The following is a 26063-nucleotide window of genomic DNA, read 5'->3' as shown; positions in this document are numbered from 1 at the left end:
GCTGACCTAGAAAGATAAGTCTGAAAGTAGGAGGGTGGGGAGAGCCAGATGAACAAGGGAGGTGAAAACGTGATCTAGGGAGGCATCCAAGTGAGCAAAGGCATGAGTGAGCCTGGTACACTTCTGGGCAGGCAGAAGGAAGGCAGTTAGGCTGCAGTGAATTCTACAAAGAAGACTATGGGAAAGGAGCCTGGAAAGGTAGGGAGGTACAGATATGGACAAGCTATGCCAAGGAGCTGCGCTTTGTCATGGAGAGTGACTAGGTGCTTTTACATAGGAAAGTCACCTGATAATATTAAAACCTGTGAAATATCACTCTGGTGGAAGTGTGAATGAATTTGAAAGGGGTGTAACACTGTTCTACTTTGGTTTACTCCTCAGTACTCTTGGCTGTGTACATTTGAGTAAAGAGAGCACTATAAAATCAAAAACCAATGAAATGGTTTCCAGAACACAGAGCTATTAAGCTTAAGAAAACAACAGAAGGAACTGAAGAGAGAGGAACTGTGTTTTGGAGCATCACACTTCCACCTCAGAAGAAATAAGGAAGGAAGGAGGAGGGTGTTCCCATGGCTCTTCAACCAGGCCAGCTCTTCAGCCTACATCCCCATCTCATCAAGTAAAAGGGATTTTTCAACTGGACCAACCAGATGGTTTAACAGTGCACTCCCACACCATTCAACTACGCAAGGGAGATTCACTTAACATATGCAGTCGTATAACACCTACTAACATTTTCAAACATTAAACCTTTAAAAAAGAGTTCTAAAGAAATAGAAGCATGAAGTATCATCTCTCAAGTATATAGACACTACTTCATGGTGTGGTAATATATGCATATAGAAGCTAGTAAACACCTCCAGGATATGCAAAAGGAATTAGAACTGCCACAAGGTGCAAGCAAAACCTTGAAGTAAGCCTGTTCTTTACTCAGTACTTTTTTCCTCTTCGACATCGTAGGTGTGTTATCGCCATCATCCGTATTTGTCTATTGCAGTCTCCATTGATGGTGAAGTATTTTCACTATTTGGCATGTCTCATCTAGTACCTAGAACAGTGTGTTGCATGCAGTAGCAGGTTTATAAACATTTGCGAGTAAAAAATCCAACCTGATACTCAAGGTAAACTCGTGAACCAAACACCCAGAGTAATGTGAATCTTTTTCTATACTCTAGAGCTTATGGCTAGAAACTGCACTGAATGAACTGCATCCTAAACTGGGGTCAGGAAGGTGGGAAAATGAGTCCAGTGATGAAAGGAAGAAGCTGTGCAAGCTATGAAAAACCTGGTGTGGGAAAATTTTATGTGATGTCTGTATATTTTTTTCTTATTTTTTAACAGCAGGTAGCTTTCTTCTCATATATAATTAATTTCCAAACCTCCATTTTTTGATGTATGCCATAAAACTGGCATTTTAATTATGTATTTTCAATTTATTGTCTGTTCTATTAATGAAGATTACAATGAAGAGGAAGGGGAAATCAACTTGTTTTAAAAAAGGAAAAATATAAAATTCAGACCTAAACCTGTTTTTCTTCTTCTGATCTATTTACCTAGCTTCATCTTCATATCACCTGTAGCCCTGTGATGCAGGACAGCGCTGAATCAGTTCTCAAAGTCATCCAATTCAGGAAGCTTTCTAGATACTCACACTTCCCCTCAAACATATCCCTTCTGCACACACACACACACACACACACACAGATCTTCCTTCTCTAAATGCCCCATGATACTGGATTTATCCTTTTATCACTCTTGTTTATGATATGCTGCTATTATTGAGTATATCCTATGTATCAAGCTCTCTGTTATGTATTTTAAGGATTTAAAATGATTTAGTTGTTTGTACATAATTTGTGTAACATCCTTTCCTATGAGAGTATAAACACAAAATTTGCATCTGATTTTTAAAACATGATATACATACATGTTTCAGAGAGCATGCATCTAATTAAATATTTGATGAGTGCAGAAGAATGAGTAAGAGTATGAATGTCTGTAAAAGATTATTTGGCTATTACATTAAACCAAATAGTCTCTTGGTAAACTTTAAGTTACATTTATGCGGAAAGAATTACAAATTCTCCACTGGCACACATGTTGCAGCATTTACTATCTTCTTTCATCTGATCACATATCAAAAGGAGATTTTTGAGCCATCATTCAGGTAGTTGTTCATGAAGCCCAGACCAAAATATTGTCATAAATGTAGTTAAAATTATCTTTTTGTTAACTGCTATATTAAGAAAAAGTTGATACAAAATAAATTTTACATGTTTAAAATGTACCACTTAATAGGTTTTGGCATATGTTTACCCCTTAAAACTGATACTGACTGCCCCATCCCAAAGCAACCACTAGTCTACTTCCTGGCCTTATCTATTAGCTTACATTTCCTAGAAGTTTGTGTAAATGTAATGATACAGTGTACCTTTTGTTGTTGTTGTTGTTTGACTTATTTCATTCAGAATGTGTGTTTTTTTTTTTTGAGATTCATTCACATAGTTGAGTGTATCAATACTTCACTCATTTTTTCCTGCTTAGTAGTTTTTCATTGCATGGGTATGCTACAGTTTTTATATTCAATCATCTGTTAATGAACATTTGAGTTGTTTCCAAATTTGCGCTGTTACAAATAAAACTGGTATGAACTTGTATGTATAAATATTTGCATGGATATATGTTTTCATTTCCTGTGGGGAAACACCTAGCATGGGAATCAGTAAATCCTACAGAGGTATGTATTTAAAATGTTAATCAACCGTCATACTATTTTCTAAAGTAACTCCATGGCTTTATCTTGTCACCAGCAGTGTGAAAATTCCAGTTCTCTCAGGATTCTTGACTAAATTGAGTGTGGACAGTGTCTTGAAATTGAGCTATTCGAATAGGTGTATAGTGCTATCAGATTGTGCACTTCATTTGGACTTTTTCTAATTACTAAGTACATTGAACATCTTTTAATGTGCTTATTGCTATCCACATGTCTTCTTTGATGAAGTGTCTATTCAAATCAGTTACTCATATTTTAATTGGGTGGTTGGTTATTTTTAAGTTTTGAGAATATTTTAAAAATATTTTGAATGCAAGTTATTTATTAGACATTACACATATAACTTGATAATCAGTTTTTCCCAATCTGTGGTTTGTCTTTTCATTCATGGTACCTTTTGAAGGGCAGTTTAATTTTGATGAATTAGATGAATTACAACATATCAATTTATTCTATTATTGATCTGAGCCTAATCTGTGTCACAAAGAATTTGTTTCCTTTTTCTAGAATTTTTGTAATTTTAGAATTAACTCTAAAATCTTATTTGAGTTAATATTTTATTTTATTTTATTTTATTTATTTATTTATTTATTTTTTGAGACGGCGTCTTGCTCTGTCTCCCAGGCTGGAGTGCAGTGGCGCAATCTCGGCTCACTGCAGGCTCCGCCTCCCGGGTTCACGCCATTCTCCTGCCTCAGCCTCTCCGAGTAGCTGGGACTACAGGCACCCGCCACCACGCCCGGCTAACTTTTTGTATTTTTAGTAGAGACGGGGTTTCACCGTGGTCTCGATCTCCTGACCTCGTGATCCGCCCGCCTCGGCCTCCCAAAGTGCTGGGACTACAAGCCTGAGCCACCGCGCCCGGTGAGTTAATATTTTATATAAGGCATGGTATGAATTAGAGATACATTATTTACATATGGATATCCAATTAGTCTAGCACCATTTATTTCAAGGCTATCCTTTTTCCATTTAATCTTCTGTAAAACTTTGTCAAAAATTAGTTGTCCATATGTGTATAGATCTACTTCTGGAATATCTGTTCATTCTCTTGGTCTCATATTTGTCATTATATAATAAGTCTTGAAATCTAAAATGTTAGGTCTACAACTTTGTCTTTTTTATTCAACATATTCTGACTATTTTAGATGCCTTGCATTTCTGTATTTATTTTAGAAACAGTTAGCTAATTTCTAAAAAAGACAGCCTAGAGTTTTAATGAGTATGTATAGTAGTATTTCTTCCTTTCCAATCTTGGCGAATTTTTTTCTTTTTCCGTCCTGATTTCATTGACTGAAAATTCCAGAAAAATGTTCAATAAAAGTGGTGAGAGTTGAATCTGTTTTGTTCCTCACCTTAGTGAAAAAAGTTTCAGTCTTTCGCTATTAAGTCTGATGTTAGCTGTAAGCATTTCTGATGCCATTTTTCAGATTGAGATGTTTCTATCTTAACTCTTCTAAGAATACTTATCAGGAAATTCAGTTTACAAATGTGTGTAATTTCAGATGAATTTTCATACATAAAACCAAACCTTAATTCTTAGAATAAACATCTCTTACTTTTTGTATGTTATTATTTTGTATATTGTTGGATTTGATTTGTTATAATTTTGTTAGAACTTTTGCATTTTTGCTTATGATGAATATTAGTCTATGCTTTCTTTTCTATGAATGTAATTGTCTGGTTATGATATCAGAGTAAATCCAGGCCACAAAATGTGTTGGGAAGTGGTTCTCCTTTTAAATTTTCTGGGAGAACTTGGGTAGAGTTGCTATTTTTCTGTAAATATTTGATATAAATCATCAGCGAAACCATCTGGGTCTGGAATTTTGGTGGAGGCAGGTTTTTAACTACAATGTAGAGTATTTCAAGTAATCTAACTCTTCTTGAGTGACTATTGCTGTATTTTCTCAGTAAGTGTGTTCATTTTTCGAAGTTGTCATATTGCCTGTCATACAGTTGTTTACAACATTCTTCTTTATTGCCTAATATCTATGGATCTTTAGTAACGCCACTCCCATTCTTTGCAAATTTGGTGCTTTTTTTTTTTTTTTTTTTTTCAGATCATTCTGGCTAGAGATTTATAAATTTCCTTGATTGACTCAAAGATCCATCTTTACTTTTTTGAATTTCTCTGGTTTGTATTTTTATTTTATTGATTACTATCTGATTTTTACTATTTTATTTATTCTATATATTTTGTGATTAATTTGGTGATTCTTTTCTGGTTTCTTAAGTTGGAAGGTGAAGTCAATAATTTGGAGCCCTTTCTTTTTCTAATGTAGATGTTTAGTACTTATACATTCAGCTAAGCACTACTTTAGTAGTATCCTACCTATCCTGACATGATGAATTTTTATTTTCATTCCGTTCAAATATTTTAATATTTCCATTTTGGTTTGTTATTTGACACATGGATTGTTTTTAAGTATGTTATTTAATACCCAAATAATTCGGGAATGTCCATGTATCTTTCTGTTATTTATTTCTTATTTAATTTTACTTCCACCAGAGAACATACCTTATATGATATGAATCATGTGAAATAAATTAAGACTTGTTTTATTATCCATAATATGGTCTATTTTGGTAATGTCACATGTGAACTTGAGAATAATGTCAATTCTTATATTGTTACAAAGAGTATTCTAGGTGTCAAGTAGATTAATTTGATTGATATAGCTGTTCAAGTCTTCTATATTCTTACTTTCTATTTCTTTTATCAGTTAATAAGGCTGAATGTTAAAATATCAGCACATATTTGAAGAATTGTCTAGTTCTTTTTCTCAGTTCTATCAACTTTTACTTAATATATTTCTATTTCTTTATTGTGGTAGAAAACACACAAAATTTACCATCTTAACCATTTTCCAAGTGTACAGTTAAGTAGCAAGTATATTCTCATTTTGGTGAGACACTTCTCCATACATATTCATTTTGCAAATTTCAGTTTATACCTATTAAGCAGCTCTTCTTTCTACTCTCCCTGCAGCCTCTGGTAACCACCATTCCACGTTCTGTTTCTATGACTTGGACTGTTTTAATATTATCTACATTGGATCATACAATATTTGTCATCTTGTGACTAGCATATTTCACTTTACATAATGTCCCCATGCTTTCTCAATGTTGTAGCAAAGGATTTTTGTCCTTATTAAGGCTGAATGATATTCTGCTGTACATATCCATCACAGACATTGTGGTTATTACACCTTTTGGCTATTTCAAGTAGTGCTGCTAAGAACATAGATGTAAAAATATCTCTTCAGGTCCCTTTTCTCAGTTATTTTGGGTAAGTACCCAAAGATGGAATTTCTGGATCATATGCTAGTTCTCTTTTTAATTATTTAAGGAAACTCCATGCTGATTTTCATAATGATTTTATCATTACAAAATTCCACCAGGAGTGCAAGAGAATTCCAATTTCTCCCCATCCTCACCAAGATTCATTTTCTGTGATTTTTGTTGTGGTTTGTTTGTTGTTTTGTTGTTGATGTTGTTTTCCATGGTAGCAATCCTAATGGGCATGTGGTGATATCTTGTTGATATCTTGTTGATTTACTTTTCTCAGTGATTAGTGATATTGAGTAGTTTTTATATGTTTGCTAGCTATTAGTATATCATCTTTGTAGAAATGTCTATTCAAGTTCTTTGGCAATTTGTAATTAGTTTTTTTATTTTCTGTTGCTGCATTGTATTTCTTTATATAGTCCAGATGTTAACTTTTCATTAAATATATGACTTGCAAATATTTTCCCCCATTCCATAGATTGTATTTTCACTCTTTTTATTGGGTCCTTGAATTGCAAAAGCTTTCAGTTTGGTGTCATCCCATTTGTTTATTTTTAATTTTTGTCTTATGTACTTGAGTGTCATAGACATGAAATTATTGCCAAGTCCAATGTCATGAAGCTTTTCCCTTATATTTTCATCTAGAAATTTTATAGTTTTAGATCTTATGCTTAGGCATTTAATCCACTTTGATCTCATTTTGGCATATGGTGAAAGATAAAGGTCCAACTTCACTCTTTTGCATGTGAATATCTAGTTTTCCAACATCACTTGTTGAAGAGATGACCCTTTCCACACTCAGTAGTCTTGACAATCTTATCAAATATAATTTAATCTTATAAGTGGAGGTAAATTCGTAGGCTCTCTAATCTTTTCCATTGGTTTATTTTTTTGTCTTTGTGCCAGTAACACACTACTTTAATTACTGTAGCTAAGTAATAGGCATTGAAATTAGGAGGTGTGATTCTTTTGAATTCCTTCATTTTCAAAATTGTTTGGCTATTCAGGGTCCCTGAGATTCCATATGAATTTCTGGATGGGTTTTTCTATTTCTGCAAGGAAAAAAAAGCCACTGAGATTTCTATAGGGATTGCATTGAGTTCATAAATTTCTCTGGGTGATGTGGACATCTTACTAATATTAAGTCTTCGAATTCATGAACATAGAATGTCTTTCCATTTATTTGTACCTTTGTCATTATATTTCAGAACTGCTTTGTAGTTTTCACTGTATAGTCTTTCACCTCCATGGGTAGATTTATTTCTATGTTTTTTATTCTTTTTGATGCTGTCATAAATGTAACTCTTCTCTTAATTTCTCTTTTGGAATGTTCATTGTTATTGTAAAGAACACAACTAATTTTTGTTTGTTAATTTTTGTATCCTGCAGCTATGTTGAATTCACTTATTAGTTCTAACAGGTTTGTATGTGTGTGCAAAACTTTTATGAGTTTCTATATATAAGATCATGATATCTGTGAACAAAGATACTGTTCTTTTTTCCTTTCTAATTTAGGTTCCCTTTATTTCTTTATCTTGCTTAATTGCTCTGGCTAGGACTTCTAATATTATGTTGAATGGAAGTGGCAAGAGCAGTATCCGTACCTTATTTCTGGTCACAAAGAAAAATATTTCAGTATTTTACCACTGAGAATGATGTTTAACTGTGGTCTTTTCCTGAATGGTTTCTGGAGTATTATTAATTTCTTTCCTTGAACTGTGTTTTCTTGTTTTTTTTGTTAATTTTTTTAAAATTTAAATTTGTAGGTTCCAAGTAGGTGTATATATTTATGGGATACATTTCCTGTTTTTACGTATGCTGTGTAATTCTTTGCTGGGATTTGGACATTTGAAAAAAAAAAAACTCTCTTTAGTCTTTGCACACTGGCTTCATTCAGGGAAAGACCTGCTCCCTAAGCATGGATGGAGGTCTAGGACTTCTCAAATCTTTTCTGATCTTTTGCACCCCCATTCCCCAATGTCTGACAGCAGAACAGAAGCTCCAACCTACTGCTTGCCTATTTTGAAGAATTTCTAAATTCTGCCACCCATCCCATCAATGCTCCAATTCAAGCTAGATAGAAATGAAGTCCTCAACCCGTTCTAGACATGCCAGAATGTTGGATATGTGAAACATTCATTTGTTTAGTTCCTGACAGAGAAATGCCAGTGTGAGAGGATGTCTCCTAGTTGTAACATGCTATGCTGTGGGAGGGAAGGGACATAAACAGATGTGTCAAACATCACATTATTTTCTACTTTTTTTTCCTGGAATCTTCTCTGGGTTTTACAATGGCCTGGATTTTGTAGCTTGTCAACTGGTCTCTAGAGTTCTCACAGAGGTATTCTAGTCCACATATTGCTGCTAACTCAGTGTCATTTTGGGGGGAAAAGGACCTGTAGCTTCTTAGTCTGTCATCATGCTGATGTCATTCACTACTTAAAGTATTTTGGGCCGGGCGCTGTGGCTCACGCTTGTAATCCCAGCACATTGGGAGGCCGAGGCGGGCGGATCACAAGGTCAGGAGATAGAGACCACGGTGAAACCCCGTCTCTACTAAAAATACAAAAAATTAGCCGGGCGTGGTGGGTGCGCCTGTAGTCCCAGCTACTCGGAGAGGCTGAGGCAGGAGAATGGCGTGAACCCGGGAGGCGGAGCTTGCAGTGAGCCGAGATTGCGCCACTGCACTCCAGCCTGGGCGACAGAGCAAGACTCCATCTCAAAAAAATAAAAATAAAAATAAAAAAATAAAGTATTTTGAAGCTCTGTTAGGTGCATAAGAATTTTAAATGATATGTCCTTTTGATGAATTCAGTGTTTTTATCATTATGAAACAAACTTTTAACAATAGGTGATCATATTCTTTCCTCTGAAATCTGCTGTTTTTAAATTAATATGCCAATCCAGATTTATTTTGATTAACGTTAACATAAATTTGGTATATTTTCCACATCTTTATTTTTATTACTCATATATATACACACACACATACAAATATAAACCCAGCTCCTTCCATGTTGCTGCAAGTGATGGAATTTTATTCTTTTTTTATATCTAGAGGTTATTATGTTGAGTCAAATAAACCAGGCACAGATAGACAAATATTACATGCTCTCACTCATATGTGGGAGCTAAAAAATGTGGATCTGATGGAGGTAGAGACTAGAATGGTGGTTATCAGAAGCTATTAATAGAAAGGGAAGTGAAGAAAAGAAATAAAAAGAAGTTGCTTTGTACAAAATTACAGTTAGATAAAAATAATAAATGTTAGTATTTGATAGTACAGTAGAAAAATTATAGTTAAAAATAATTTATTGTATATTTCAAAATAGCTAGAAGAGAAAAATTGTAATGTTCTCAATAACACATATAAATATTTGAAGTGATAGATATCAATTTTCCTGATTTGATCATTACACATTGTATACATATATCAGAATATACCAGGTACCCCCAAATGTGTACAACTACGATATATCAATTAAAAATGTTAAAGGGCATATCTTGTAAACAAGGTGTATTTGGCTTTGCTTTTCATGTGTGTTCCTTTTTTCACCTTTGCCTCCTTTTTTGCTGTCTTTTCGATTGGTTGAAAAACACTAGCAATATTAGTTGTAAAACTAATCTAAAAAAAAGCAAAAAAAGAGGAAAAGGTGAAAAAAGACATTTTCATAATCATATTTTTTCACATTTTTTGGTTTAATAAATATAACACTGTTATGTGATTTCAGTTGGTTGCTCTAGAGTTTATAATATACATCTTTAACTTATAACAGCCTAATTTCAAGTAATATTATGTTAACTATAACATTAAAACTTATAATAGTGGAATTCCTTTCCTCTCCTCCAAAACTTTGTGCTGATCTCATTGTGTTTATCATTTCTAGTGTTCTCAGTATGTTTGTGTAAATCCAGGTTTCCAATGATTTCATTTTTCTTCTACCTGAAAGAATTCTTCTAATACTTCTGGCAGTGTGGGTCTGCTGGTGATAAATTCTATCAGGTTCAGGGTTTTGTGTCTCTGAAGAAGTCTTTATTTCACTTCCAGTTTTGAAAGACACATATTGCAGGATATGGAATTCTCATCTGACAGGTGTTTTTCTTTCAGTACACTGAAGAGGTCTCTTTTCACTTGCATTGATTCTAATGATAAACCTACTGTCTATCATTCTTATTTTTCACTCCTTTTTTATGCAATATGTCTCTCTTCTCCGGTTTCATTTAAGATTTTCTCTTCATTATATTTTTAGCAAACTGATTATAGTGTATCTTTTTTTATGTTTGAGGTTCTTGACTTCTTGAGTCTGCAGGTTTATAGCTTTTGTCAAGTTTGGAAAATGTTTGACCATTATTTCTTTCAAGTTATTTTCCTGCGCCCCCATTTTTCACCTTCTTTAGGAGCTCCAGTGGTACACAAATAAGCCCACTTGAAGATTATTTACAATTCATTGATTTTTTTCACTTTTTAAATATTTTTCTCTTAGTTTTATTTTGAAATGTTTCTATTGCTTTGTCTTCAAGTTCACTTCTTTTTTTTTTTTTTTTCTGAATTGGCTCATTTTCTATTAATCCCATCCTGTAAATTTCTCATCAGAATCAGTGTTGTTTTTATTTCTAGAAGTTGATTTAGATCTTTTTTACACCTTCCATATCTCTATCTAATTTGATAAAACACAGAATGTTGTCATAGTGAGTGTTTAAGCTCTCAACCACAAATTCTAGCACCTTTGTTAGTTTGGGTTTAAGGTGATAGATTTTATTATTCATTTATTATTATTTATCTGCCTTTCTGCATGCCTGATAAGGTTTATTTTTACATGTCACAAATTGTAAAATTTCCCTAAAGCGAGTGTTGGTCATTCTGTATATTTTGTATTCTTATAAATGTTTTTTACTTTTATTCTTGAATTCATATGTTAGTTGCTAACACATTAAGTACTTTAGGCCTGTGAATCTGGAGCATTGTTTAATCCAGGAATTTTTATTTTTTATTTTTTTTATGGAGTCTCACTCTTGTCGCCCAAGCTGGAGTGGAATGGCGTGATCTCAGCTCACTGCAACCTCCACCTCCCAGGTTCAAACAATTCTCCTGCCTCAGCCTCCCAAGTAGCTGGGATTACAGGTGCCTGCCAGCACACCTGGCTAGTTTTTGTATTTTTAGTGGAGACAGGGTTTCACTATGTTGGCCAAGCTGGTCTTGAACTCCAGACCTCAGGTAATCCTCCTGCCTTGGCCTCCCAAAGTGCTGGGATTACAGGTGTGAGCCACCATGCCCGACCCCAGGAGACTTTTCCAAGTTACCTATCCAGTATACATTGAATTATGAGGTTTCCCCGTCTAGCTGTTGACAACAAGCATTATTCTTTTCTTTTTGTGACTGCAGAACACCTTACTCTAATTATTTTTAGATTTTTTTTATCATTTTGATAGTTTTCTCATGCAAATGCTGATTAGTATACAACTGAATATCAAGGAGAGCTCTGGAAAATAACAACAGTTCTGTCTCTGGAGTTCTCCTTTCTGTAGAACATTGTCCTGAAATTTCTAGCTACATTGGTCATCTTCTCCTCATCTCAATGGTTTCACTGAAAACTACCTGTGCTCCTCCTGCACATGATACAACCTAGAAAGTCGTATTGTTTAAACCAGGGAAATTGTAGCACTCATGTTTATTTGTGACCTCTCAAGGACCACTGTTTGTTTCTTGATGTAAAGTCTTCTAAAGTGTATCTCAAAGCATTGCTTTATATATTTTATCAATTTTCTTATGTTTTTCAAGTTATGGAGAAAGTTTCCGCTTTTTAATTTATCTTGTACTGACATGCTTTGCAAATCTATTTACTTTTTTTTTTTTTTTTTTTGAGATGGTGTCTCACTGTCACTCAGGCTGAAGTACAGTGGCATGATCATAACTCACTGTAACCTAGGACTCCTGGGCTCAAGCAATCCTCCTATCTCGGTTTCCTGAGTAGCTATGAGGCCTGGCTAATTTTTTATAATTACTTTTTGTAGAGATAGGGTCTCACTAGGTTGCCTAGGCTGGTCTCAAACTCCTAGCCTCCAGGAATTTTCCTGCCTTGCCCTCCCAAATTGTTGAGATTACAGACATGAGCTACTATGCTCAGCTCCCTAAAGCTTTCTTATATGCCTGTTGTTGTTGTTTCCTTCCTGATTAAATGGTCTATTATATAGATAATACTATGTCTGCAGCTATGATTTTTTTCAATTGTTTATTTAATCTCTTGATTAGGTAATGAATCTGCATCCCATTTTGGATGAGAATATTTGCAACTTTGAAGATTATTTTAAGGACAGCAGCAGAAGAATTATGGCAGGTATCTGAAATTCATTTCTGTGCTTTGCTAAGGACCCATGGGATGCCATTTGCAGATGAGCAAACTAAAGAATAGCTTTATCTTCCAGCTCTTCATGGAAAAAAAAAAATGGCAACAATAAAATCAGCAACTCCTGCCAAATAAATGGACATAAAAAAGAAATCATAGACTGCTGGCAATGGTGGGGAAAAAGTTATAAAAAATTGTCTCTGCACCATCTTCCTTTTGTCCTCTAAAATATTCATATTAGCAAAAGTATATAACAGCCGATGAAGAAATAATGATAATTTGTCTTTTTAAGTATATCAAAAATATTTCAAGATCTAGAAATTTGAAATTGTTGACAAATATTTATCTGTTTATTCACAAATTTGAAATCAACCTCAGGAATGCTCATTCTGATTGATATACTTAGGTCATAAATTTTTAAGACCACAGTTTTCCAGGGATTTTTTGGAAAATCACCCAATAAAACAATGTCTTTTTGCAGGGGACTAGCTTCAGTATTTTGGCTTCTTTTTGCTTCTTTGTAACAAATTGGGAGACAAAGGTGTGAAAGTTTTTTTTTTAATAAGTTAATAATTTTTGAAGGTCAAAATTTTGTTCTTTGCTTATATTAGAATTAAACACTGTGAGATTCTCTCTGAGACCTTGTATATTTTCTCTTTTAAAGATAATTTTACTGCATGTAATTTTTCTGGGAACAACTCTCAGAGTTGTTGTCTGAAAGTATCTTGATGTTTGGATATTGGTTTGTTTGGATGAACAACAAAAGGAATCATGTAAGAGAAGTTATTATAAAAAATAAAAAGCTATTATTAACATTTCGATGAAACCAAGTAGTCTGAAAATTTTCACAGATGACTGTAATAGTTAGTGGGATGACCTCACTATTTTGCATTAGGAAATGTTATGTAGTCTTTAATTTATTGAATATAACTATTGCCTTAATTCTAATAAACAGTTATAAATAAGTGAATGAAAAAGGAACAATTCTATGTACAACAATTGTAGTTATTATGCTCCATGTAAAAATTCTAGTTATTATTGCTTATTCTATATAACAATTCTGGTTATTATTTCTTATGGTCTAACATGAAAGTCAACAGCATAAACACAAGAACAAAAAGCCCGTGTTTATAAACCAAATACATTAAAAAGATTGTTGTTACATATCAGCAGAGGAAAAATGCCCAATGGCAGATGAGGAGAAATGCTAATGAGATTCCATGAGCTAAAACCACCATGACAAATGTAAATGAATAGTACTAAGTGATCCACGTGTTTATTTCACCTATTTTATTTGTGAGAGAATAAGTAGAAAAGTAACATCCAATTGTTGTCTTCCACGAGAAGAAAGAGGCTTAACGCTTATTCCGTATTCAACAGAATGTTATCGTTCAAAGCCATTATGGAAACTGCCCTTTTTCACAGTTCTCAGGCCACTATTATACTTTTCAGCAACACTTAAAGCAATTGGCAGGCACTTGCTTGTACAAAGTTCAAACTCCACTAGTGCAATAAGCAAAAGCTCTGCATATGTATTTCATTTGCTTTACAAGTGGCATCAAGGAACAAACACATGGCTTATCTAGGTTGGACGGTTGGGGGGAATGACAATATGATCTTGGTTCGAGGTTGCATTTACTTAGGTTTACTACTGAACTACAACTAAAAGAATCAAAGGGTATATGCCAGGTGACATTGCATCCTAGTTCACTTCCTGCTGGAAGAGAGCCTGAGGCTCCCAGTCAATGCACCCTGCAGGGAGGGAAGAATGTATTGAGTTAGGATCAGAGCTGCAAACCTACTTGGCTTCTGTATGTCAGCTCTAAGTTTCCATCTGCGCCACATACACAAACTCTTGACTTTCCAGTTATATACTTCATTTGTCTGTAAAGAAATACTGAATAAATATTCACTTTTTTCTACAAGCCTAGACCAGAACAGGTGTTCTGTTTCTGATTACAAGTTGTAATTCTGCAAAGAATTTCAAATATATGAAGAGGAAGTCAGCTAGCATTCCACGTAATATCTTCGTTAAAACTCATCATAGTTTAGCTCCTATGATAGTCTTCCTGCAACATCTTGCATTGAAACATAGTATTGTTAAAGAAACAGAATGCTTAACTTACTATGACTTAATACAGCTCAGCATTCTGTTTTCATCTTATTTGCTTCAATTTGTTCTTTTTCCTACTTAAACAACTAAAATTTAATGATTATACTCTTTTTGAGGGTTAAGTAGCTAAACTTACATTCTGGACTTCAAGGTTCGTTGTATTGTACAGTAGACTTAAAATTATGTAATTAAATAACTGTTTTGATTTTCTTGGTTTTTAGCACTTAAATCTTTTATGTGTATGTGTGGTAGGATGCGCATACATGTGTGAACATTTGTGTGTGTGTGTGTGTGTGTTGAGCTGGAAAGTAGTAAATATCTCTTTCTGCTAAAAGTGTGCTGTAAACACATTATTCCAATTACATTTGGTTCTAGTTACTTGGTCTCTAGCTAAGTATGGTTCCCTATTTAAGAAAGATACAAATCAAGTTAATTGTGATAGTTCCTATGCTCCATAAACAATATGAGTGTTTGGAAGCATTGGAGGCACAGCCTTAACAGGCTACCACTAAAGATTAGCCAAAATAAACATTGTGCATGCAAGAAGTCCCATCAGGAGGACAAAGGAAGGAGGAAAGACCGCAGAACTCTTGTTTCACACACTGCCTCTCACCGGATTGTTGTTGGGCAAGATACTTTCATGTTGGCCAGATACCAATTGGGTAGAAAAACAGAATTGTAATATAATATATTTTATCAAGAAAAAAACATGTAGAATATTTTTCATGTTTTTGCATGCAACATAACTTCCTAACTGCAGGACTTTTTTTCCAAAAAGAATTTCACATTAATTAACAACGCAGCAGTCTCTATGGGGTCATAGTTGGCAAAACCAAATCATAACCAAATCACAACCCCCAGCCACTCCTAGTTCCTGCTCGCAACTCCAGACCATGGGACTGTGGGTGACGACATGACAGAGGAGTCATTAATCACAAGCTGGCATGACAAGATTCAAAACAAATGCTTGGATAATCACATTTCATTTCTCAGGAACTTGGACTGGGGGCTGTAGAGGAAATGGAGCACTCGGCAATGGAAGGAAGCTGGATGTCCACTTCCATGGTGGGGCTGCTTCTATTTCACAGGCTTCTACTAAACCTAGAGAGAAGGTGCATGATTCCTTACTTCTCATTCCCGCTTTCTGACACTGTCCCCTCTATGAAAACCCTCCTGTGAATATCACACACATCTTCCTCCTGCTCCTTGTTGCTGTCATTTACCAGCTATCAGATCCCATGCTCTGTTGCTATTATCCTTAGTAATTTGAATTCTTACATACGTGATCCTTTCAATAGCCAGGCCTCTCAGTTCCTGGGAATCCTCTCCTTTCATAAGCTTGTCCTCACTCAACTTAGCCACGGCTCCCATGGTCATTTCTTAGTTGTGGTCATGACCAAGGATCAAGTATCCTTGTCTCCAGACACCATCTTCCTAGTTCACTCCCTCTGGAACCTTTTGACTTTACAGGAACCCACAGCCCTTTAATCCTACCATACCTTTACTCTCTCTTTTGCCAATTCACTTTTCCCTTCATGCAGAATAATTTCCACGGCCCCTAAGCACAGGTACTACCTGGTGTACACCCTAAATGTTTATCTTCTCCTCACTTCATCATGGTTGCTTAGGAAAAACCACATTACTGGCTAAGTATAACCAACTTTCTGTCTCTTCCATACCTACATTTGTACAACCTTTTATGAAACTAATCATGGCTGGAGAAATACACACATCCATGCTGGCACGAACTTTAAGTTCATGATAACTAACCTCAAAAGGGCTCTTAATACTGCCTGGCAACTATACCCATACCATATTCCCTGTTCACTCTCCTCTTTTACATTTCTCTTTCACACCTTTCCTCTCCTCAAACTTCCAACACCTCCTCCTCCATTCTCACACCAAACTGGTTTCTTGATTTTTGATTCAGATGGAAAATAGAAGCAGTCAGAAAATTCCTACAGGCTCCCTCAACGGACTGAATGTGGGTCTGTTCATTCCGCCTTCTCTTCTTTTGCTGTGGGTGGCCAGGCCATGCTCCTCGCTGGGGCCCAGCCCGCAAAGTGCATTAGACTCTGTCTTATTCAACACTTATGAACATCATTCAATTAAGTTTCCCATTTTCCTCTGCATTAACACATTTTTCTTCACTAATAAGTCATTCCCTTCAGTGTATAAACATGCTCTTGTTTCTTTCATCTTAAAAAAAAATGTTAACCCATATCGTTCTCCAGCTCATGTCCTCCCCCATTCTCAAACAGAAGAATGCCCCAGAAATAGTTATTTGTATTTGTTTATTTTTCCTGCAACTCTTCTCTTAGATTTATTCTAATAAAATTCACCTCTACTCTGTGATCAAATCTATTACTATGAAAGCACTCAACAACCTCTACATTTCTAAAGCCTAAAATCAAAATCCACATCCATGTCTCACCTTTCTGTGCTGTAGAAGTATTGTATATAGATGCAAGTTTTTGTGGAAAATGAATGGTCTGGAGGCAGCAATGGGGAAGAAGAAGAATAGAATACTTACCCATTTCTTTCTCCTTCCAATACATTTTTCACTTGCTTCTCAAGACACCAGCTTTCCCTGATTGTCCTCACACTTTCTGGCTGATCCTTCTCAGTTTCTTTCCCTCTTTTTGTCTTTATCCTTATAACATGGGGCCACCAAAGGCTCAGTTCTTGAGCCTCTTCTTGTTTCTGCCTGCACTCACTCTTACGCTTAATTCCATTCGGTCTTGTAGCTTTTAATGACTTTCATATTTACATTCTGAAATTTATGTTTCCATCCCCACCTGTTCTCTTGAATTTCAGACTCATATGTTATGTATCAACATTCCATTTACTCAAAGATTTATTCTCAAGGCTAGCTAGTTCTTCAGTCAGATCCTCAGATTTTGAGATTTGACCTCTTCTTTCACCTCTGTAGTTTGGCATTTGTGTGTGTGTCTTGCACATCACAACAGTAACAGGTTTGATTAGATCTGTCTAATGACCTCAGGTTTCTGCTAAAGCATAACTGGTCTATTCTGCCTTGGACAAGTGATCTCTAGTATGTGTTTGGAATGATAGAAAAAGGGCATTGAGGGTGAGTGTGGTATTCCTGTGATACAAGCACATTTTTTTTTCTCCTTTTACCTCAGTTGTTTTAAAACAGATTTCTGATGGTTCTATCATTTTTTAATTCACTGGTGACAACACACCCTGTTATCAACTATTTTACTACTGCTATCACCCAGTTAAAATAGATACTGACAATAGCTTCTTCCCTATCAAGAGTCACAGGTGTTGTGCATAGGGCCATTCAGAGTGGACAGTCCAGGAAAGGGGAGAGACCAGCTGAGAAGGCTCCACACTGGCCTCTACAACTCACCCTAGATGCCTCTTCTGCGATGCTTCAAGGCCTTCAGCATTTCTCACTCCCTGTCCTTCCCTTGTTCATAGTACCCCCACCTTTGCCAGTGGCCCCTTCCCACACTAATCTTTCCCATGGCTATATTCACAGCTGCCTTGACCCTTCTCTCTCTAGTACATGAACTTGGCCAAACACCACCCTGGCTAGACCAGAGCAGGTAAATAAGGCTACAAGAAGATACCCAATCATTCTGACAAATTACCTTTGAGATTTCTGGTTGGAAAAATAGAAGTGCACCTTTGGCTCTGTCTAGCAATCTTACCTTTAATTTGGTCTTTCACTCACTAACAAACAATAAATTTCTCAACTTTGTCTGTCTTCTCCAGTCTCATCTTTTCTTCTCTCACTCTCAGCTGATGGCTTAGCTTCTTATTTCACCGAGAAAGTGGAAAAATTCAGGAGAAATCCAGCCTTCCATCAGGGCTGCCAAGCTCCTGTGTCTGAACCTGTCTTCCTATCCAATACTGTATGAGAAATGGCTTTCATCTTCATGTGCATGTTCAAGGCCTTTGCATTTGACATTTTCACTTACTCTATTAATTTATCAAGTATTATTTCTCTTTGGTATCATTTTTATATCCTCATAAATATGTTGTAATACCTTTCATCATAAGAATTACATCATCAACAAAACCTTCCCTGATTATAAACCCTCTCCTACAATTTCACAACACATTTCAAAAGAGCTGTCTATACCTGCTGTATCCACTTCAGTCTGCTCCTTCATGGTGGTAACACCTGCATTTGCCTCTATTGAAACATACCTGCCCCAGAACAACACACAGCTCGTTCTATCACTACTCTATCCAGCTGTCTGCTCCAATGCTATTTTTTTAAGAGGAAAGTCTTTAGTTGGCTTTTTAATTAGACGGTTACCCTCTCTCAGGGAACTCTCTATCTACCTATCTTGTTTTATTTTTCTTCTGATGACTTACTACTTCCTAAAATCACACACACACACACACACACACACAAACACACACACACAAAATCACATTACATGCTGGCTATTACCTATCTCCCCAGTAGAACAAAAACATCCTGAGGGCCAGCGACCTTATCATATCCAAGCTTAGCTTCCTAGATGTGCCTGTCAGAATTGTCCCTCAATGAATATGTTAAGTGAATGAATGAATCAGAAATCATGTTTGCTTATTTGATATACTGGGAATATACCAACGATGTCATTTAAAATAAAATTAGGATGTTGGCAGCCAAAATTTGGAAAAATTTATACCACTTGGTCAATCTCATTTCCACTCTCTTTACACTAATATCCTTTGGTCTTAGGCACCAGGAGTTCCAGTTTTTTGGCTTTAATTCTATATAAAATTTAGCCCTATATAATCAAGTTCATTACAAGAAAAAGCTGAACTGAAAATTCTATCTAAAACTTAGCCATATATAATCAAGTTCATTATAGGAAAAAGAAAGCTGAACTGAAAAGCTGAGTGTTTCCAGGACATTGCTAGTGCAGCACCAATAATCTATATTTGGAAGAACTCTGGAAAGTGAAGAATGAATTGTTCAGTAATCTGGGAGGACATTAACCATTTTCCATGAGTCATGACTCAAGGTTGTCTTCTACGCCCTGCACTGAAGAAGCAGTGGAGTCAAGAGAGACCCAGAGACTGGTGTTTAAAGATGGGTTTGTCTTTCACCATGGGAATTCTGGCAAGCCATCATTTCAGACACTGTTTCTGTAAAATGGGATGGTAGATCTTGTGGTGAATAGAAGCCAGGGGGCCCTCACGCTCTTAACCTTCACGTCCTTTCCTCTTGAATGCAAGCAAGACCACCGACTTCCTTCCTTCTTCACGGATGTCGCTGCAGTCATTAGGCTTTGCGTTGTACTGTGTATGGCTCCATCTTGGTAGAAGGAAGAGAGAGGCTCTTCTTGCTGGTCTGATGATGTGAGCAGCCATGCTGGGAACATCCCCACGCCAAGGCCAGTATCTCGTCAACAAACAGCAACAGCTGAGGCTCTGAATCATGCAGCTGCAAGCTGATCCTGCCCCAAACCTGAATGAGATTGAAAGTGGATTCTTGCATAGCTGAGAACACAGCCCAGCTGACACCTTATTAGCCCCCATAAGGAATCCGTTGACTCCTGGCTCACAGAAACCATATCATGATGTGGAAAGAAATAATAACAAGACCATGTTCCGTTTCTTGTTAAGATTTGATAGTTGTGTTTCATTACATTAAGAGAGGTTAATAAACAAAAAGTATTTTTTCTTCCCTGATTCCCAGCACTCATAGTATCCTTTGGTCCTATCGAAGACTTTGTTTTAAACACTTCTTATATTGAAAATGAACTATTTTCTTGTACATAAATGGCATGACCATCTTTCCTGCTATATAGGGACTGAGACATTATCTGCTTTTTCTGCAACTAGCTTGTACTAGTGCCCACTGGTTTCTCCGTGGATGTCTGTAAATTGGAGGAAGGCAAGTCTTGAACCCTCTTAAATGCACGTGGGGTGAACTCAGCCTCATTTCTAATTCTCTTCCCAATCCTCTATAAATCCTATGGAGGAATTTTGTTAATCATCAGTTCTATTTTTGGTCTATGAAAGTGTGCTCAGCACATGTACTGGTGTACAGGATGGAAATGATTCACTTGGAATAAAGACCACCCTGTAGATAACACACATAGGAAGGACTGGAAGCTATGGCTGTGCTCATGTCCCAAAGACTCTCAGTCTGTGGTTGTTCCTCGGGAAGCTCTAAACACACAGTTACGGAATTATGCAAAGCCTCTTACTTGATAAGGTCTTCTGGAAATACTACACGGTCAAGAGCAGTGTACACACAGCTTTAAGCTTAAAGTCTGTTCTATCCCGCCACCACCAACAGGTATCATCTTTGATGACTGTGAATTGCATATATTTGTATGTTGTTCCAGAAAATCTAATTTAACCCTAAAAATGGAAATATACCAAGAGTTTATTTTATTCTCCTTAAGCAAAGTGTCCAAATAAATAAGTGGAGAAGGCATTGTCTGTGATGGCCCTCAGTCAATAAAACGTCGTGAGAGCCTTCTCAAAGCATCTTAGTTTCTGCTGTGTTTTGTTTTGTTTTTCTCCATCCATCCTCCTCCATCAAGCGGGAGAGTGGAACATTTATGCTCATCCCTTCCTTAACCTTTGTGATACAGGAATATTTTGAATGAATAGGTAGGAAATTTATTTCGCTTTATTGGCAAAAGTTATACACAAGGAATGATATGTAAAATTGAATAAAGGAATCAATTAGTGTCCTTCACTGTTTGGAAGGCTAACAACATACCATCTCAGAAATGGGGGGAAATGACTCTCCCACATGCTTTGAAGGAAGTTGAACCCTTTGTGGGAAGACTTAGGTTGATGAACCATTAGTGATATCTACTTTCATGGATATTGGACTTATTGGCACATTTTCCGGTTTATTAAAAGAATCCATTTAACCTTTCTGACAAAAGCAGGACTAAATCATCTGTGCTTTACGCAAGAGTACCCAATGATTGCCTCCACATGAAGACTTCTGAACCCTTGTGTTGCCATGGTAATGACTGAGTCTCAGAATTGGTTCACTTCAAATCATCCAAATGTTCCTGTTTTAAAATGTCACCACTAGTAAACCCACTTTGCTTTTAAAATGTGTGTAGCGGAAATTCAGGGAAATAGCAAACCCTTTATTTGCCTCTGATATAGCAGTCCTAAAAGTACATATATATTTATGGATCTAATAAGTATATGTGTGTGTGTATATATGTATATATATAATGATTTCCCAAGTTCATTTACTCTGAAGGCAAAATGGGACAATATACATTTGAAGTACAGTGAAGTTATACAATATTTTTACATTTATTACTTCCTGTGTCTGCTCTTTTCTGCATTTTTACGATGCTTAATTACAAACACAAAAGAAGACTAAGGTAAATAATTTTAGCTTCCATATCTAGTGCTTATAAACCTCTTTAATAACACTGAACTCCCAGAAGAATGAGGATCATTTCATCTTCCTAAGGATATAATAGCTATATTCCCCAGAGTTGCTGAGAATAACTTTATAAAACATCATAATGTAGAAAATATTTTAATGTATTGAAAATATGGCACAGGAAGAACTTCAGCCATATGTGCAATTCATGCAAATAAATCATGTCATTTCTGGCTGTTTAAAAGCCTGTTTAAAAGCTTTTTTTTCTTACTTATTGCATCTTTGGAAATAAAAAGAAAAAATAAACTCATTGACCAAAATGTGCTAATATGCAATCAATTTAAAAGATGAAATGTTTTTGCATCACTATATACCTAAAGTGGATTATTGATGGCGAAAAGATCTTTTTTCAGCTTGACAGAAATGGCCAATTATAATCTTGTACTTTAAATGCAGCTTCTTTAAACTATAAAGACTTCAAAGTTATTTATCCAAACCAACCTGATCATTTTTTAAGAGTGAATATACCTTGGAAGACGTGTCCTCCCTTTAGTAGCATCGCAATGGATTACATCCTCTATAAAGCAGTCTGGGGTGAGTGAAAGAGGGGGGCGGAAATTAGTGATTTCATTTGATTTAATTGTTGAATCATACTTAAGAACCTAATAAGGCTTTGTTCTTTAGAAAAACCAGAAACTGTAACTCAGTGTGATTTTTGTTAAGCTCCTGATGTTTTTCCACGAAAGACTATTTTGAATTCTTAAGGTGGTAGAATAGGAAATTATCACATAAAAATACATGAAAATAGACATATACAGACATTTTTGTCAGGACAAAAGGAAAAGCCTCTGCTCAGATAATGGCAGTTTATCAAGAATCCTGACAAAAGGCTTGGTTTCTCCCTTCAATGGGCCACCCACTGCTGTCCAGGTAGGAAATTTCCTGCCATGGACAATCTGGAGGTGTCTGAGAGACTGTCTATACTCAGCTCAGTGAGTGAAAAGAGAAAACCTGTGATGGGCAAATACTCTGGATGATGACACCAAGATTAATTTGTTCCTTCCATCTGACTGGGTGGAGTGCATATATGCTATGTTGTCGTAGACTCCAAACACCTAAATTGTCCAGATCAGACCAATCTGGATATTTGGTCAAAGGAAAGGTCATAGAAAAATTTTTCAGAGTTTTTACTTTGTGCAATTTTATAATTTTATATTATCTAATGTTTTAACTTGCAAATATGAAAGACAAGCATCCAATTGATGGAAGAAGAGAAGAGAGTTTTCCTTTTAGATGATTGGGTCTGAACTATTAGGCTTATTATGCTTCTAAGTGCTTTAGATATTTTCATGTGTTTAATTCTCACAATAATTTGACAGCTGAGGAAACGGAGGAACTAGAGGTCAGTAATTAGCCCAAGGACACATCTAAGTTGCACAGGCAGTATTTGAACACAGCATTCCAGCCATGGTGACTATGTTTTTAACAACTCCATTATATTTCCATTTCATGGTCAAATACCTTCATTGAATTATTTACAATTTCATTTAATTAAGTAGGTCTGGCATTATTCAGATCCAAATTTAAACCAGTTCAGCAAGCCATCTCAAAATACAGTAATCGGGTATTAAGAAATTATCTAGGCATTCTCTAAGTTTATTTACATATTCAACGAGCATTGAAAATTATATGTCAGATATTCTGCCCAATCAGAGGCTAACATCTGCCACAAGACAAATATGGTGCCTGCCCCCGTGGAGCTCATATTCGAATGGAGAAAATGTCAACAAGTATCCCACGTGGAGTGAACAAAAGGAGAAGCACAGGTTGGTGTGATTAGAAATGGCAGGTGTTTATGAAGGGGGTGCCAGTGCAGCGAGAAAAGGCCTGTATCAAAGGACAGTGTTGATGCTGAGATTTGAAGGGTGGGCAGCAATCGAACAGTCAATGGTGTGGAGAGTGAGCCACACTCCAGGATAGGAAGATCAACGTGACTGAGTGAGCAGAGCAAAGAGGGACCCAGGCTGTCCAGGAGGCAGGGCTCAGTTATTCAGGGCCCCACCGTCAAGCTGAAGATTGGAGACTTCATTGGGTAGGCAATAGGAAGCCACTTAAGGCTTAAGCCTCTAAGGACCATGCCCCAAATACAGGTTTAAAAAGATTTCTCTGGTTATGGTTTTAGGTGAGAAGATAGAATTTGGACACCATTGAGGAGACCATTGCAGTCATCCAAGCTCAAGATGGTGGAGCTTCATCCTTGAGAATAACCAATGGGGATAGATTTAAGAGACACTTAGAGTCTGCAGCCAACAGGGCTGAATAAGCAGTAAGTAGGAGCGCAGCTGGGTGATGTGGTAGAGGGAAAGAGAGGAGTCAGTAACAGTTCCCCTGTTCTTGGCCTTAATATGTAACTAGGTACCTGTCTGGACTTCTATATCTCAAAGTATGAAGCAGCCCATACTACTTATAGAACTGCTTTCTTTGTTTCTGCATGTGATGGAATAAGAGAAACGTTTTCAATTTTTGTCAGAATACCTTCATAACACACACACATACAATAAAATAGCCTTTACATTTTTTACTTTCCTATATTTATATTCACACTTAACATTTTTGAGAAGAGCCCACACCTGATGTACATTGTAGCAATTGTACTGTTCTGCATGCCCCATCAGGAAAACAACTCTGGAAAAAGTGTGGTTGTTTACAGTTTCCTGGTTATTTAAATTGACTGTAAAAGGTGATATGGTTCTTCAATATTATTGAATAGTGTTGCTGAGACTTTATTGAATGTTACTGAACTTCTGTAATAACATCACTCAACAACTGAGATTATCCTATCCTAAATAATGGTTGATGTGATGAAAATGCCAGTCCATCAGTCATACAGACAAAACCCAAGATGATGTTTTGATTGTCATTAAGACAAAGTTATTCTTGCAATAATAAGAATGACCGACTTTCATGGAGTGCCTTCTAGCTGCCAGGCACCAATTGAGAGCTTCACACATATTAACTCACTCAATCCTGCTAACAATACTCCCAAAGACGGTAATATTTTTATCTTCACTTTGGGGATGAGCAAAATGAAGACATAGAAATTTAGTATCCTGCCCAAAGTCAAATGCTAGATAAGTGGTGGAGACAGAATTGAAAGCTGTTAGGCTGCCTGGAGTGAACGTCATCAGAAAAATGCAAGACCTCTTTTTATGGAGAGTTATTCTTCTGCCCCGAAGATGGAAAGCTAAATTTCTGATTGTATATGTGAATAACCAAATTTTAAAATAATCACATTTAATGCACATACACTGTGTCTTTTCCCTAGGAAAGTTATGATTCAGAAGATCATCTAAAATTGAACAGCTGCCACTACTGGCAGTAAGTCTACTGCCATTTGGTAGATAACCTTCTTATCACACAGAAAAATATCAGTACAGACGAATAGACCGCAAAGAAAATGAGACCATCAGCAAAGAAGATAAAGAAGTTTGTACAAAGCAACTTTTTATAAATGGATGGCTGTCAGGCAAAAATAAATTTCCTGTGGACAAGACTAAGAGCAAGGCAAGAGGAAAATAAACATGTTTAAACTATTGGAGAGTCCATAATTTAAATATAAACTCTTCTGTTGAGTGGTAGTGTGCACCAAATCAGTTCCAGGGATGGCAATAAATGTTACGCTGCATTTTAGGAGGTATGGGAGAGGAAGCTGGGGTAAGAGGAACTAATGCATGATTAATGCTAGATATTTGGAATTGCCTAGAGCAAAGGAGGTTGGGGGCTGCAGAAAACTAGATCTTTGAAGATTTAATAGATTCCTCATTCTATGTCAGTCAGCTCACTTAGATTTGTCACATGTTAGCTCTGTTTTTCTTTACATTTAGTATTTTTAGTAATGGCTTCTACATTTTTAAAAATCAGGTTGAATTTAAGCTAATGGACAATAAAACTTCAGGGTTAGAGCTACTGTTTTTATTCAGCAACTAGATGAGGATCTGCAATGAATGAGAATTTGGAAATTGATGTTTTTATAGTGACACAAGCTGCATCACTATGAGATGTTCTTAGAGAGGAAATACTTGAAATTGTTAATATTTGCGTTTTAAATTGGAATGGGGAAATAGGCAAATGAAGACATAGCTCAATGGTCAAATTAAACATTATTTGTTATTCTACATGCAAGATTCTAGTTAAATT

At 36.1% G+C, this 26063-nt stretch overlaps 1 long non-coding RNA gene across 1 annotated transcript; it reads left to right on the top strand.

The window, feature by feature from the left end:
- Positions 1 to 136: 136 nt before the first annotated feature.
- On the top strand, positions 137 to 25459 carry LOC129463859 (uncharacterized). The gene is made up of 4 exons (XR_008651313.2): positions 137 to 198; positions 382 to 913; positions 24049 to 24192; positions 25192 to 25459. It is a non-coding gene; the product is annotated as an uncharacterized lncRNA (long non-coding RNA).
- The last annotated feature ends 604 nt before the right edge of the window (positions 25460 to 26063 follow it).

The sequence above is a fragment of the Symphalangus syndactylus genome, chromosome 15, assembly GCF_028878055.3.
Source record: "Symphalangus syndactylus isolate Jambi chromosome 15, NHGRI_mSymSyn1-v2.1_pri, whole genome shotgun sequence".
Classification (NCBI taxonomy): domain Eukaryota; kingdom Metazoa; phylum Chordata; class Mammalia; order Primates; family Hylobatidae; genus Symphalangus; species Symphalangus syndactylus.
Note: the sequence above shows the minus strand (reverse complement) of the source record. Positions and strands in the feature narration are given on the sequence as shown.